The following is a 14,554-nucleotide window of genomic DNA, read 5'->3' as shown; positions in this document are numbered from 1 at the left end:
TTCTTCTCTAAACATTTCGACCGGACAATGAAAACAATATAATAATAAATCATTATGTACGGGACTTTTAACAATAATACATTATAATAACATTTATAATATTCGTTTACGGTTATAATATATTATTATTGAATAGTGAGTGTGTCAATCTTTCTACAGATTGTAATATATAGCCACAATCGATGAATATAAAACCAGATATAGCAAAAACGCTTAAAACGCATTTATATTATTTTTTTTTAGGACGTATACAGTGGAAAACTACAGGATACGATTGATCCGCGGAGGATGTGCAAAGGAACCCCGTCTCATGTCGTCGTCCCCGCGGCGAGCGACGGCCGACACACCGTAGGTACCGCGTATTTGCGTTGATTCAGCGTACTATGTATACGCTGCGTGTGTTGACACGTCGTGAAAGCGTGACAATCCGACGACGATCGGCCACGATCGGCCGCGTTCGACGATCAGCCGGTGGCGGCAACGACCTGTCCCCGTCGGTGGAGGCAGCGAAGGCGGCGGCGAAACCGGAGGACTGTTTGGTCCGCCGCGCCACCACGGTCCGTGCGCGGTAAGCGGTTCAGTAGTGAAGAAACGACCGTACTGGTCGCTCGTACTGTGTAAAGTGTGTTTGATATCGCGCTCGTGGTCGTCGTCGCGCGTTCGACTCGTACTACTGGCAACATTTTTATCATTATCATTATTATTTTTTTGAATTTCTTTTCGCTTCCGTGACTTTTTTGCCACAACTCCGCGTCACTGGATAATCGGGACGTCTCGACTCGCGGACCGAGCACGCGCTCCGCACGGCGATATATAGGACGCGCGATCTACATGGGATACGTCATGCAAGACTGCAGTATGTGTGTGTGTAGGATCTATGGCTGGACAGACGGTCGTCGGCAATTATAATGGGTATGTCTTGTTGGTCATAATATGATATAACCATTACCGTAGTAATAGCTAATAAATCAGTTTAACTACGTATCTTAGTTATAATAAGTAATAACAGCCTTATACTAGTGTAGTAGTCGGTGCTTAACGCACCTTCTTATAGTTTAATAATATTGTAGCTTATAAGTCGCTGTTGGTGTTTATTTCGGACGGGATGTACGTATTATGCTGACGATTTGCGTCAGCATACACACCGTGATTGGCCAATATTGATGTACCTATTGTACATACGTGTTTTCATACACACAGTCTACACAGTTTACACGATAACAATGTCTGTGCGATACCGTCAGAGGGTGACGGCGGTGGTGATCAGGTCCCACGACTGGAAATTTACTTTCTTGTGATTCCCAAGAACACTATACCTCGATGTTTTTCATTGTTATCGTCGTTATATGTCGCGAATATTTCTGTGTCACGACGATACACTATATAATATAATAATATATATGTATATAACGTAATAGCGCGTTACCACCGCCGCCAATAATTATCGTACCTGCCGCCGCCATGTGAAAGTTTCGATCGGATACTCTGACGTAGTTATAGCTCAGTCTGTCATCCATGTGTACAACTCCGATAGAACACTGTATCATTATAGTTTTGTGATATTTAACGTTATTCATTGCTCTTAGAGTGAATTTAGATTAATATGCAGACTTTGAAATGTTCATTGTTGTAAAAATGTTCTTATCATTCTAACAGTTTTCCAGTCACTTAAGATCCGATAAAATAATACTAGTGCGTATAATACCGTAATTCATTAAAAATAATATATTTTCAAGTAGATTTACATAATATTTTATAGGCACCTACAGAACAAAATAAAATTAATCGGTGTGCGTTTTCCTATTCATTAGTCCGTCGAGGTCGTCATGTTAGTTATATGACGGCGTTTACTATATAATAATATTCCTGTGAGTAACGATAATGATTAATGTAATGACTAGACATAGGTTACCTATATATTTTCCTGTTGTTTTCGTTCCGGAAACTTTAATCTGGTGACTTGAACGACTGTTAGCTGTGTGCTCCACGATAATCGATTAAATTAAATCAGTATTCAGAATAGGTTTAATTTGACCATTTTGTCAATTTTTCATCAATATTTTAATTTTCTTAAAATTTCATGTTCTTAAATTAAATTTTTATAAATAGTATAGATGAATATTGCCTACTTATAGTTAAGTTAATTTACTCTGTTTATCAGTGGCGTAGCCATGGGGGGCAGTGGACCGTACCCCCTTCGGTTGTATCAACTTAATATAAAAGTGAACTGTTATTATTGTTAATTTTTTAGTATTTTAGGTCCTCCATTTTAAAGTTCTGGCTACACCACTACTGTCAATTGTATTTATACTTCAATATTTAAACTTATAGATAATAGGTTTATAGACAATATATTAATATATGTCATTTATGAAATTAATAATCATATTTGTATAAATGTTAAAAAAAAAAATTAATGTTAATGTTGAGGTTAATGTTATTGGTATCATAATTTTTATTATAAGTATATACATTTCCTTCGGCGTTTCCTAAGTTTTGTAAATCGTAAGTATGATCAACTGTTTATAAAATAACGGAAACATCATTATAGAATCCGATTTATATTACAGAAACTATTATACTGTATAACAGCAAATAGACTCTCTAAAACAGTCCATTAACTTCGAAAAGTAACAGAAACTTATGCGTATTAAATTTTGCATTGTCATTACCGCCGGATAAGTATATTTGGCTGTTAGGCAAATTATTCTATGTGATATATAATGATATATTCAAAACAAAACATACAAACTACAAAGGAAGAAAGATTGAATAGAATTAAAAACTGCATGACAATGCAGAAGCGAATCTCAAAAGAAATCTACTTCCCCATATTAGAGAATATCCGTGCAATTTTCTCATGTATAGAAACAATATATAGATTATAGAATATATAGTCTTATCACAAAAACACTCTCAGTCTAATCGTTGTATTATATTATGTTGATTATCAGCGAATCGTAAATCTTACAGGTTACATAAGTACATAACATAATATACAGGGATATATTGTAATATATTATTTATAATTTATATACGCATGTAATACGTAATAATGGATTAAAAATATTTAATTAGCAGTTATTGTTATCATAGTCCAAAATATCATAATTTAAATAATAATTTATTATTATAAATTATTAATTTATATTGATTGCTATATACTAAAAAAAATTATAATAATACCTAATACAATCGGTTGGTATTGGTAGAAACTTGTACAATAAAATACATTTGTTACTTTAAAAATGCTGATAAAATTAATATGAATGCAATGCATCTTATTTTTAAAATGAAAGGAGAAATTTTAATTAATTTTATTATTTACTATATTCAATGTATACAATACATAAAAATAAATTTAATTAAGATATATAAAATTAAATTTCTTATTTTTATTATTTAGTACATTTTTAGGAATACATATAATTATGATCTTTACCTTATAGTACTACAGTCTATAGATATTTATAAATTGTTGATATTTATAATAATAATCAAAACGTTCTATAAACAGAAAAAAATAATACATTTTTTATTTACTAACCTTGATTCTGATACTTTTATGTGCTTTGTTTGAGGATTTGTCTTAAACCTATTATACGTCAGATAAAAGAATAATAAAACATTCATTATTCGATTCTGTAGTAATTCTAGAAGAAAGTAAATTATCATTATAGACTATACGTAGTTTATTGTATGGCGTATGCGGATACATATATATTATATGTATTATATGATTTTTAAGAGTATGAAAAGAAGGTTAGAATTAAATTGGCAAATTTGTTAAGACCTTGATATCATAATTCATTGAACTATTTGAACTTCTCAATAATGAAACTACTAAATAATATATTATATATACTTACTACTTATAGCATGTATGGCATATTCGTGGCAGGTGAAATATTAAGACACTTAGGTGTTATAATTTTTTATTTAAATAATAAAATCACAATGTAAGCACTTTTCATTATCGTTAACGTTTTCCAGAAAAAAAAATTGTATGTTCGTTAAAAGATATCTTATATATTAGACAAAGATGACGCGATGGGCAATAGTCTAAATTCTATAATTTTTTTTCTCGTTTTATTTATTTATTTCTATATTATATTTTTATAATTTAATGGCATGCAGAAAAAAACCAGATATATTTTATGTATCAACTATAAATGTATAGTAAACATGATGTTCTATTGACGATTTAAATTTTCAAAAATTGTTTTTGAATAAATTAATTGCAACAATACCTATCTAGTTAATTTATAAAACATAGATTACTGACTTAATTTATTTTAAGTCAATTAAAAATATATAATACACAGGATATTATATATGCCATTATACTATTTACTATTTAGCTAATCAATATTAAATGTATTTACTACTAATTTTTAAAATAGTTTTTATTTAAAATAAATATTTTCAACATATTTAAACACGATTTGACTGATAGCGCTATAGCCTCTTATGTATACATAACATTTTTTATAATGTAATTGCGTCTACTTTTTAGAAGAGATATATTATTTAGTATAACTGACATCACGTAATACGATTTTCGATACGGAATGGTCTTTTAAAATGCCTCAGCAGTAATGTCTTCGACGTCATGTTACGTAGATATCTAACTATTGTTCTGATAAAACGTCAACATATATATTTATAATAAATCTTATAAACAATTTAACTAATGTAACGGTCTAATAAATAAATAAAAATAACTATAGTTATATATCATATATTATGTCTATATTTTATAAACTATTTGTCATTTTTATATAAATTATTTGGTAGTGTATTCGATTACTATTGTTTTTTACGTGTTATGTAGGTACTTAGGTATTTAGAACTGTAGAACGAAGTAAAAATAATATTGGTATCGTCTTTATCAATTCCCTTGTTACTCACACGACCTTCGATTTATAAGATTTTTAATAGGATTATTATTATTTTTACTATTTTAAACTGTAGTTAATATTGTATATGGTATTTATATTTAACAAAAGGTAATCGATAACGTACTTAATGGTTTATGTCGTTCTTAAACTACTAAATATAAATATGTAACTATTTGTGTTTATTGACAAAATTTAAGTACATAATAATTATACTATTATTGTGCTTATATTCATAAAACTTATAATACGGTTCTTATTATATTTTTACTCACATTTAAAATGGTTAATTGAATCATCGTGGGTTTTTATCTGGATTTTAAATCAACATTATTATAAAACAAGGAGGTTGGTGTTTTGTAAACTGCCTGTTTTCTTAATTTTCATTGTTGCCTTGAATATGTATAAAGAACACATTTAATAATCTAAAAATGGGTAGTTTATAAATTAAAATGTTTATTTAAAAAATAATAAGTCATAATTATAACGCATTCTTCAAATTAAACCATGTAGGTATTATACTTTTAAATATAATAATATAACATTTTTATTGGTTATTTTTGTTTCTATAATATTTTGAATTTATGAGTGCATATTCTGGTCAATCTCATAACAAATAGTTTATCAAAAATTAAAATACATTATTTATGCTTTTAACATTTAAAAATGTATGTAACTAATAACATAATTTGTCATATGTAACTATACGACTTATCGGTTTTTTGAACAGTTAGTTCAATATCTATTAAATTACCTATCAATATTATTATAAGTAAAGGTATGTGTATTTGGTTTTAATGAAAATCATATTACTTTAATACTTACACGCGTATTGTTAAAGATATTACCTAGTTTGTACTCGAAAATATTTAAAATACTTACCTAGTAGTTCATCGTTCGAGCCTACGATTTTTAACCCAATTAACAGCATATTCTGATTATTAAAATATATTATTATCATTAATTTACTGATTTTAATGCAGATTATAGTGATCAATTTAATTTTAATTTTAAAGTATATCTATAGAAAATAGTTAACGTTAGAAGTTGTTTTAGGGACTAAGCGTATAGTCACATATTATATACGTTCATTATTAAGAACGACACCAAGGACATTTGTTGTGGCAGAGCGTGAAGGCGTTTGTTCTGTTTTCTTATCATTAAACCAAATCAGAGAGTCTGTATAAATCATTCGCTCAAGGTAGAAATAGGTTATTTAGGACAGATTTAAGTTTTGAATATTTATTATCCATGTACTATTATGTGTTAGTTTTTAATTAACCATATGTTAAAAGTATTTGTACCATTATTTGTTTCGGATGAACCATTTTAGCCTTAAAATAATATTATGGATCATGCAATTGTGATAAATATGATATGTACCAAATTATTCGAAAGGAAATGTGTTCACTGAATAGTAAAAAAATAAACAAAGAGTTGAATATTCCAATAAATACATTAAACAATAGAAAAAAAAACACAAAAAATAGCTTACTTATCTGATGCTGAAATAATATAATTTGATGAAGTACAATATTTTAGAAATAAAAGGACTAGGTTTCTATATTTATTTCATAATTTTAATTTATAAATAATATTATCATGTTATATTCTGTTACTAAAATTATAAAATGTTTATGGTATGGTGTATATGAAACAAATAACGATTTGTTTTCCAAAACTAGACGATCGATTTTTTAACAACAGAGACCTTGTCGGTTTCGTGACGTACAATGCTTAATATTGCGGTACTTGGTATTTCACAATCGGAACGAATATAGTGATTAACTTAACTGTAAAATGATGGGTTTCAAGTCTTCAAGAACGAATGCTTGGCTGAACTAATAACTAAAAATATCAAGTGATGGCAATTATCTAAAAGACTACTGAAGGTATGCTATCTTAGATAGTGAATAGGTATCTAACTATAAATTGTATATTTTTTTGTGTAATACTAAACATGATTTTAATAAAACACAATTTTGATGATTTTTAAATGAATTTATATTACCATAATCGGCATATACCTAAATGATAAAAAAAAAGAGTTTAAGTGCCAAAGAGTTCATAGTTTAATTCGAATAAGAATTATTTTAAATAAAAACACATTCATTAATCTTATAGATATTATATGAAATACTTTTTGAAGATATGAATTATTTTTTAATCTATTGAAATCAGTCAAATAACAGTAGAAATTGTTAAACTAGTTATTTTTTCAGTTTCTTTAATAAATTGTTTTAGATTGAAAATTAGATTTTTAATAACATAATATAATACTATAAAAATCTATGTTTATATTATAATTACTTATTTTACTTTGATTATATTTTGAGTAGGTACTTAAAATATATATATAAAAAAAGTAATACATTTTTCCACGAGACACAATTAATATTATTAATTTAAAAGTTAAAACTTTGTATAATATTGTAATGTTTGTATATTATAACTATAGCAAGTTTCGTAATAAATGCAAAAATAATAATACTACAATAAATAATAACATTAGAACTCAATCGCATTATTTAATTTATAACATGCGCGCAAATATATAACGATTGTACGCAGAATTTTACGTATGTATCCACACATTAAGGAAATGTGCACTATGTAGGTTCACTATAGGTTCTTTAGAATTTTCAAAAACATCAACAACAATTGAAATCCGTTCGGTGTATTTTTTTTTTAAGAATTGTACGTTTTTCTTATGCATAAATGAAAGTCAAGCGATTAATTAGTCGTGGAGTGTATACGTATTACGTCTGGTTTTGTCGCAATCGTCGGAGAAATTTGTTGAGTGGTATAATATATTATGTTTTTCTCCCTGAGCGAGTTTTAGTGTTTTTTTTTATATATACCTATATATTTTATGGAAATTCAAATATACGTCAGAATGAGCGATCGATGTTTACCGAATAATTAACCGTAATTAATTTATCAAATACGCTAATTCTCGATTTTGTGATATGGTTCCGTATTTTAATGGTTTCGATAGTTATATCTGTTCCAACGTTATTTTGACCTTTGTTAAACTTCAATAAGTACCAAACAAAATTAAAAAATCACGATACATTTTAGTCTATTTCCTAAACTCGTGATATGTAGTAATTACTAATTATTATAATAGAGGTAGGTATTGAGTATTATTCAGAAATCACGTTACCTAAAAACGTCGTGGGGAGCCTTGTGAAATGATATTTAACTTATTCACCCCATTGTGGTATATATAATAATTGTTAACAGTTTCAAAGGCTTCTTCGTTTTAGACTTTTAGTATGGGTGAGGTTAATTTACGGACTAATCTTTTGAAGTCAATAAATAAATAATTGCAATACAAGGCCATATTATTCATTTAATTCAATTAGTTTCATTCTCGTACAATTTGTTCAAACTCTAGATGACGTCTTGAACGCGTACGTGCAAAACATGTTTTGGCGTATGAATCGACGGAAAATAATATAATATATCTTCACATATTAAATTCTGGTTCATGATGGCTAGTTTTATTATTTTTTTCATTCTTCATCTTAAATTTTTTCATTTTATTTTTATAGGTTCATAGGAAAATATTTCATACAATATTACATAAAATTTTAAAAATATAGTATAGAATAAACGTAAAAATGTTTATGAAATCAAAACCCTTAACTATTTTGAGTAGATCCTATATTTCCGATTCCATTTTTAGATTCAACTTCAATATTAAACTATAAGTATTTCAATATTTTTTTATCCGCTCTTGAGTTATTGACCTCTAGTCTTCACAGCGTCGTGCTGCTGTATATTCAAGTAATAATTAGAATAACAGGAAATTAAATACAAACTATTTATTTATTTATTATTAGATAATATTCATTAATGTAATATAATATTCTTGAATAGTAAGCATAATATTATAGTATTTTTTGAAGTGATGAACGTATTTTTCTTACATATTATTAATTGTCATCTTGATAAAAGTAAAAATATATATTAGTATAATCAATTATAAATTAAAAATTAAAACTAAATCTTCCAAATAATTGAAAGTAAAAATATTTAAGTAAATATATATTATATATGTTGGTTGTAATACATTGTGTATTTTATGATATAATCTTTGTTTGTAATTAGTTTTTGAAATAATTATATAATTATTTAATCTAGTTTTGATTATATTTAGATTTATTTCAAAATAGTTAAATTTCAATAAAATATGTTTTTATAATTAACGGTGCACATTTTAAAGTTGAGGATGTACAAGTTTCCTGTGCACCCTCTTAGTTGCAGCTTTCCTTGTTTTACAAATAAAAATAGTTTTCTGAAGACTTAATAATGTAGTGGCTATAATTTAATTATATAATACTAAGAATCTATATAAAAATATTGCTGTTGGTTAATTGGTCATAAATCATAGGAAATAAATCATATATGTTATTTCTAAATCTAAACTGCTCTATAATATTATATACAATATACTATTGTATCTTTAACAATGTCACGTTGATATTCAAATTGTTATAAACACATCGAGTGAATAAACCTAATGTTCCGCACGTGCCATTATTACTCATAAGTCGATTTATTGTTTCACTTTCACTTTGATAGATAGTCATATGTTATGGAATTAATTTTAATAATTTTTTTTATTAGTAAACTATTTCTGGACAATTTTTATAGTTAAATTACTTAGCAGATTTTACGTGGTTATTAAATAAATTTCCATTCTCTCATTTAGTTGAATTTTTACAGGTATGCAATAGATATACGTTAGAAAATTGTATTGATATTATATTTTCATAATGGGCCCGTAATCCGTGTCGTAATATAACCTTTATGGTTGTCAACAGTTTCCCACGTTTCCCATTTTCAACGCTGTCTTGGAATTTTACCCCTCATATATTTAACGTATACGGTGTACCTTATGTGCAAATTTGTTACAAGGAAATTAGTTATTAAAATTCCTTATAGTCGAGGACATTAATATCGTATTCATATAGAAGTTAAATTAGACCCATATCACGCTCCCTGTCAAAATATCGATTGCACTATGCGTAGAATGTGTCCTTGAAAACAGTCCTTTAAAACTAAAAATATACAACAAGCTTTAATAGCTCATTCTTGTTGAAATTGCATATTCTCTATATTCGGGGGTTAAAGTGTGGGAGAGCGTAAGGGGCTCAGTCCCCTTAATTTAACCACACTTAAGCGAATGTTGTAAACCCAAATAACCCAATACGCACTATCAATTTTTATTTAGTTTAATAAAAATAATTTTTATTTTTTAAAATAACTATTTATTTACGAAATGTAATAAATTTAGACAGTCTTATTTTATTTTATGAAATATTTTTCAAATTAAAATTAAATAATTCAATTTATTTTAATATCTTTCTATTATACATATCTGATTATATAGGTAATTTTATTTTATTTTATTATGTGTTAGTTTTTTATTATATTTCGTTTTGTTACTTTATATGCATAGGTGTCAGAGAATGAATATATGTGGCGCTCTAACATTTACCACAAACTCGCGTAGTAGATAATTTTTCACAAACACCTAACTTGTAAATGTATTTAGTTATTTATAACTCGAATAATTTTTATTATGGCTTATAGATATGTTATACATTATGCATGCCATAGTTAATAGGACCCGCCCACCACCATCGAGCACTCATGCAATTGCATTACTTGATATGTAAGTGTGATCTCTTAATATTAATGTTCTATATTAAAATTTTAATTTGCACATAAAGTTCTCATATTTTCCACCATTATTAGTAGGTACTAAAGAAAATATAACCATGTTTTATATACTTATATTTGTATTATTTTATTTCAAAATATAGATTTTTTGCTTAACATTTTGGAAAAGTTGCGCTAGTGTTTAGATTAAAAAAAATGGTGAAACAAATGAGAACTTTATGTGCAAATTAAAATTTTAATATAGGACACTAATATTAACAGATTTTTACTAATGTATGCAACTATTAATTGCGACTACGAAATAAAATATACATTTTTTTTTATACCTAAAAAGAATTCTTTGTTTAGTGTTTTAAGTGTTGCATGGAATGCATGCTTAAAATTGTATACACATATAATACGCACCCTTTTCCCTTGGCTATATTGTAATACTATTTTTTTGTTATTTTTTACTAGAAGTTAGTATATACAAATTATTCGTCAATCATCATATTTAGGGTTATTATTTTTTTTATTGATTTAAAAAAAAAAAACAAATTTGGCATTTATGGGCTTTTAGTTACAGTTAAGTTATTAACAGATATTTACAATATATTTATAAGGATAGTGCAAAGGACAGTAGGGATAGATTAATTATAAGCTAAATCTAAGTGATTAAGAGCTAGTGATATGTTTTAGGGATTATATGTATAAGATATTTTTAATTAATATTATGGCACTGATAAACACGTATATGATATTATTTTTATATATCAGTTTGTCAATTTGATTTTCTTCTATATGTCTTGTAGTATTTATAATACATGTATTTTTTATTATTATTATATTTGTATATTATAGCTGTTAATTGTCATTATTATCGAAGGATAATAATATTAGGATGTGGGTAAAAATTAATCGTACCAAAACTCGGTTATGACACGAAAAAACTCGGGCTGCAATTCAGATTAGACATTTTTCTTTTATATCTTCGGGACACAACTAGTTTGTAGCTAATTTAAAAGTAAAATTAATAATATTTTAAATGAATATCTAGTATTATTCATGAAAACATTAAAAAAAATATTTACTACCTATATTATCTGTGTGACGGTGTATCACAATTTATTTTTAGGTTTAAATAAAATTTTAAAATAATTGGTTTGTAGTGAGTTATAAGTAATAAAGAGAGTGAATTCTATGCACTGAAAAGGTGTCACATATGTATACATTTATGCACTAAAAATAGGTTACATGCTTTAAAATATTCAGTAAAAAGTTCCAAAATGTACAAAAATTTGCATATAACAAGTTGTATATTATTCAATGATGATGATTTATTTAAGATCACCATTCACCACCATATTTTTAAATAATAAAAATGTACAATATAAAAAATGTATATTTAATTTTATTTTTGTGTAAAAGTAATCAGTGTAAATTAATTAATTTAATTAATTTTTAGTGAGTACCTAGTTAATTCTTTGATTATTGTTTTAAAATCATGACTAAAAAAGTTAATTCAATTTCAAACATCAGAGAATCAGATACCCTAGTAAAAAATAATATCTTGTAACCCTATTTATCCTAACCACAAAATCGGAAATATTCTATACTGATTTTCCTTTACGTTCTGCGCTATGGAACAAATATTGAGTTTCACCGTTTTTGTAATGTCATAATCATAAATATTTACGTATAAAATATTTAGTTTATTAATTATTTTTTTTTCATATTTATATTTTAAATGATTTATTTGTATAGTATTATAAGATATGCCTGTTATCTTATATTATATACTGAAATGTTAACGTTAGTAGGTATACTTGTGAATTGAGGCTTGGTGTATAATATACTAATATTTAATATTACCAAAATATAGTTTTAGTCTTTGTTTATAGGTCATCGAGCTGTGACGTGGACCTGTTTTTTTACCATGTAATGTAACGCCCCCTTAAAAAAATCCTTCCCGTAAAATATTCTATTTTCAACTTCTATCTAACATTGAAACCCGTCTTAGGTATATAATATCTTGAAGGTATAATATTTTGTTTCACCCTTTATGTATGTAGTCATGTAGGTAGTTACGATTATATGCTTTGCCACGGTTATTTCTTTTGTCCTTTTATTATCTTGTCTTTCTTTCATTTTGTTTAGGTATTCGACAAACGTAGGTATTTCATTATATTATTTTTGTTATATGTATAGAACACGAGTAAATGGATTCCGTAAAATTGTCATCACGTTAAGAGATAGCAGGCATATTATAATTACTTTGTTTCATTCACAATATTGCTTATTTTTTTTAAACATATTCATAGTGTAATGGTGAAAAAAATATTTGATAACCGAGGATAAGTTAAACAATATATTATTATTATAAAATAAATATTTTACAAATATATTTCGATAATTGAAATTATAATTTTGCAAGTTTCGTTGTTTAATTAAAACAAATTATAACCAAACTACAAAACAGTTATGTGTCACAAAAAAATACACATTTCATTGTTTATTCTTACAGGTTTAATAAAAAAATATAATATCACTTTCATGCCTTTACGGGTTTACATATTATATTAAAAAAACTTATGTAGTACCTATATAAGTATAAACCGAGTGCTAACAATAACTATTACACTGTTTAGATATTTTGCATAACTTGCGTATACCTACATATATTATATTAATCGGTCTTGCACTCTTGCGTAATTTTATTGAGAAATAGTTACCTACCTATAAATGATAGATATTGAATAATAGTCTTACCCGTTAAATAATACACGATTGTGAAGGGTCGCTTTTCATACATATTATATTAGTGTACCTATAGAGACACAATTCACAATTTTCATGTCATAACATTACTTACAATACACTTCTATTATATTATGTACTATATTCATATAATGAATAGTATAACTACCTATAAAAAAATTAGATTTTGAGCATGTGCATATGTTTTCTCATATGGCACGTGTTATAACTATATATATATATATATATATATATTGAACAGCATAGATTGTAATTAAATCGACAATAAAGTTAGATGAGTTTTATTTTACTTGATTTTAAAATACTCATTTTAAAATTACATACATATATATTTATATTTATTTATTTCGTTTTGATTTTAATATTTTTTATCAAGGTTAAATTATTATATAAACTAAAACGAGTTTTACGAGTTATGTATCAAAAAAATAATAATATAATATATAACTTATAATAACATAAGGTAGGTATAAGTGAGCACCACTCAGCTGTACATTAAATATCGAATGAGTAAATATAATGGATGTATTCAATCTGAATCCAATGATATCATTGTACATGAAAAATAATTCTGAGCGGAGACAATCTGTCAGCCTGTATCACAAGTATGTACATTTTATGGAATGTTTTTAAATATTTTTTTAAAAGTAATTTCTTTTACTATTAGTATTATTCGAAAGACAAAAAAATAATTCAGTTTACATATAATTTTGATTTTCTGAATTTACTTTAAAAAACGTGAGAACAATTAATTTCAAAATATACAAAAATATATAATATATTATAGACGTTTAAACTGAAAATAGAGTTATAAAAATTAGAATTCAATCCGACCTGTATAAATTCTTCATATTTCAAATAAAAAAATAATAAGATCAAAATGTATATTTCACGGGGCGTGAGAGTTTTTCTTGTGAGTCAAGGTTTTGTTATAAAAACATGGTAGCTTCGACTCCCTTAACAGAATATTTAACCATGTTTTTTATTCTTCTAATTTTTGAATTTGTTATATATTGAAGTATATTTTGAATGTATTGTTTCATTTATATCATTTGAAAAAATAAACAGTATATTACGCATATAGGTATATTTATATAGATAACCTATTTTATTACTGTTGAAATATTCATTGATTTTATGCTTGGTATATTAGCCACGGTTAGTTACTATTTTTAGTATAACATGCTTGTTTTATAGATATACTT

The 14,554-nt window shown here is 26.2% G+C and overlaps 1 protein-coding gene across 1 annotated transcript in view; it reads left to right on the top strand.

Moving 5' to 3' along the window:
* The first annotated feature begins 572 nt into the window (after window positions 1-572).
* The window catches only part of LOC113551117 (mucin-5AC-like), a 35,697-nt gene continuing 21,715 nt past the window's right edge, over window positions 573-14,554 (top strand). Inside the window, exon 1 of the mRNA XM_026953156.1 lies at window positions 573-912. The gene's annotated coding sequence lies outside the window, so the exon portion shown is untranslated. The remainder of the gene's footprint in view (window positions 913-14,554) is intronic.

The sequence above is a fragment of the Rhopalosiphum maidis genome, chromosome 2 (assembly GCF_003676215.2).
Source record: "Rhopalosiphum maidis isolate BTI-1 chromosome 2, ASM367621v3, whole genome shotgun sequence".
Classification (NCBI taxonomy): Eukaryota; Metazoa; Arthropoda; class Insecta; order Hemiptera; family Aphididae; genus Rhopalosiphum; species Rhopalosiphum maidis.
Note: the sequence above shows the minus strand (reverse complement) of the source record. Positions and strands in the feature narration are given on the sequence as shown.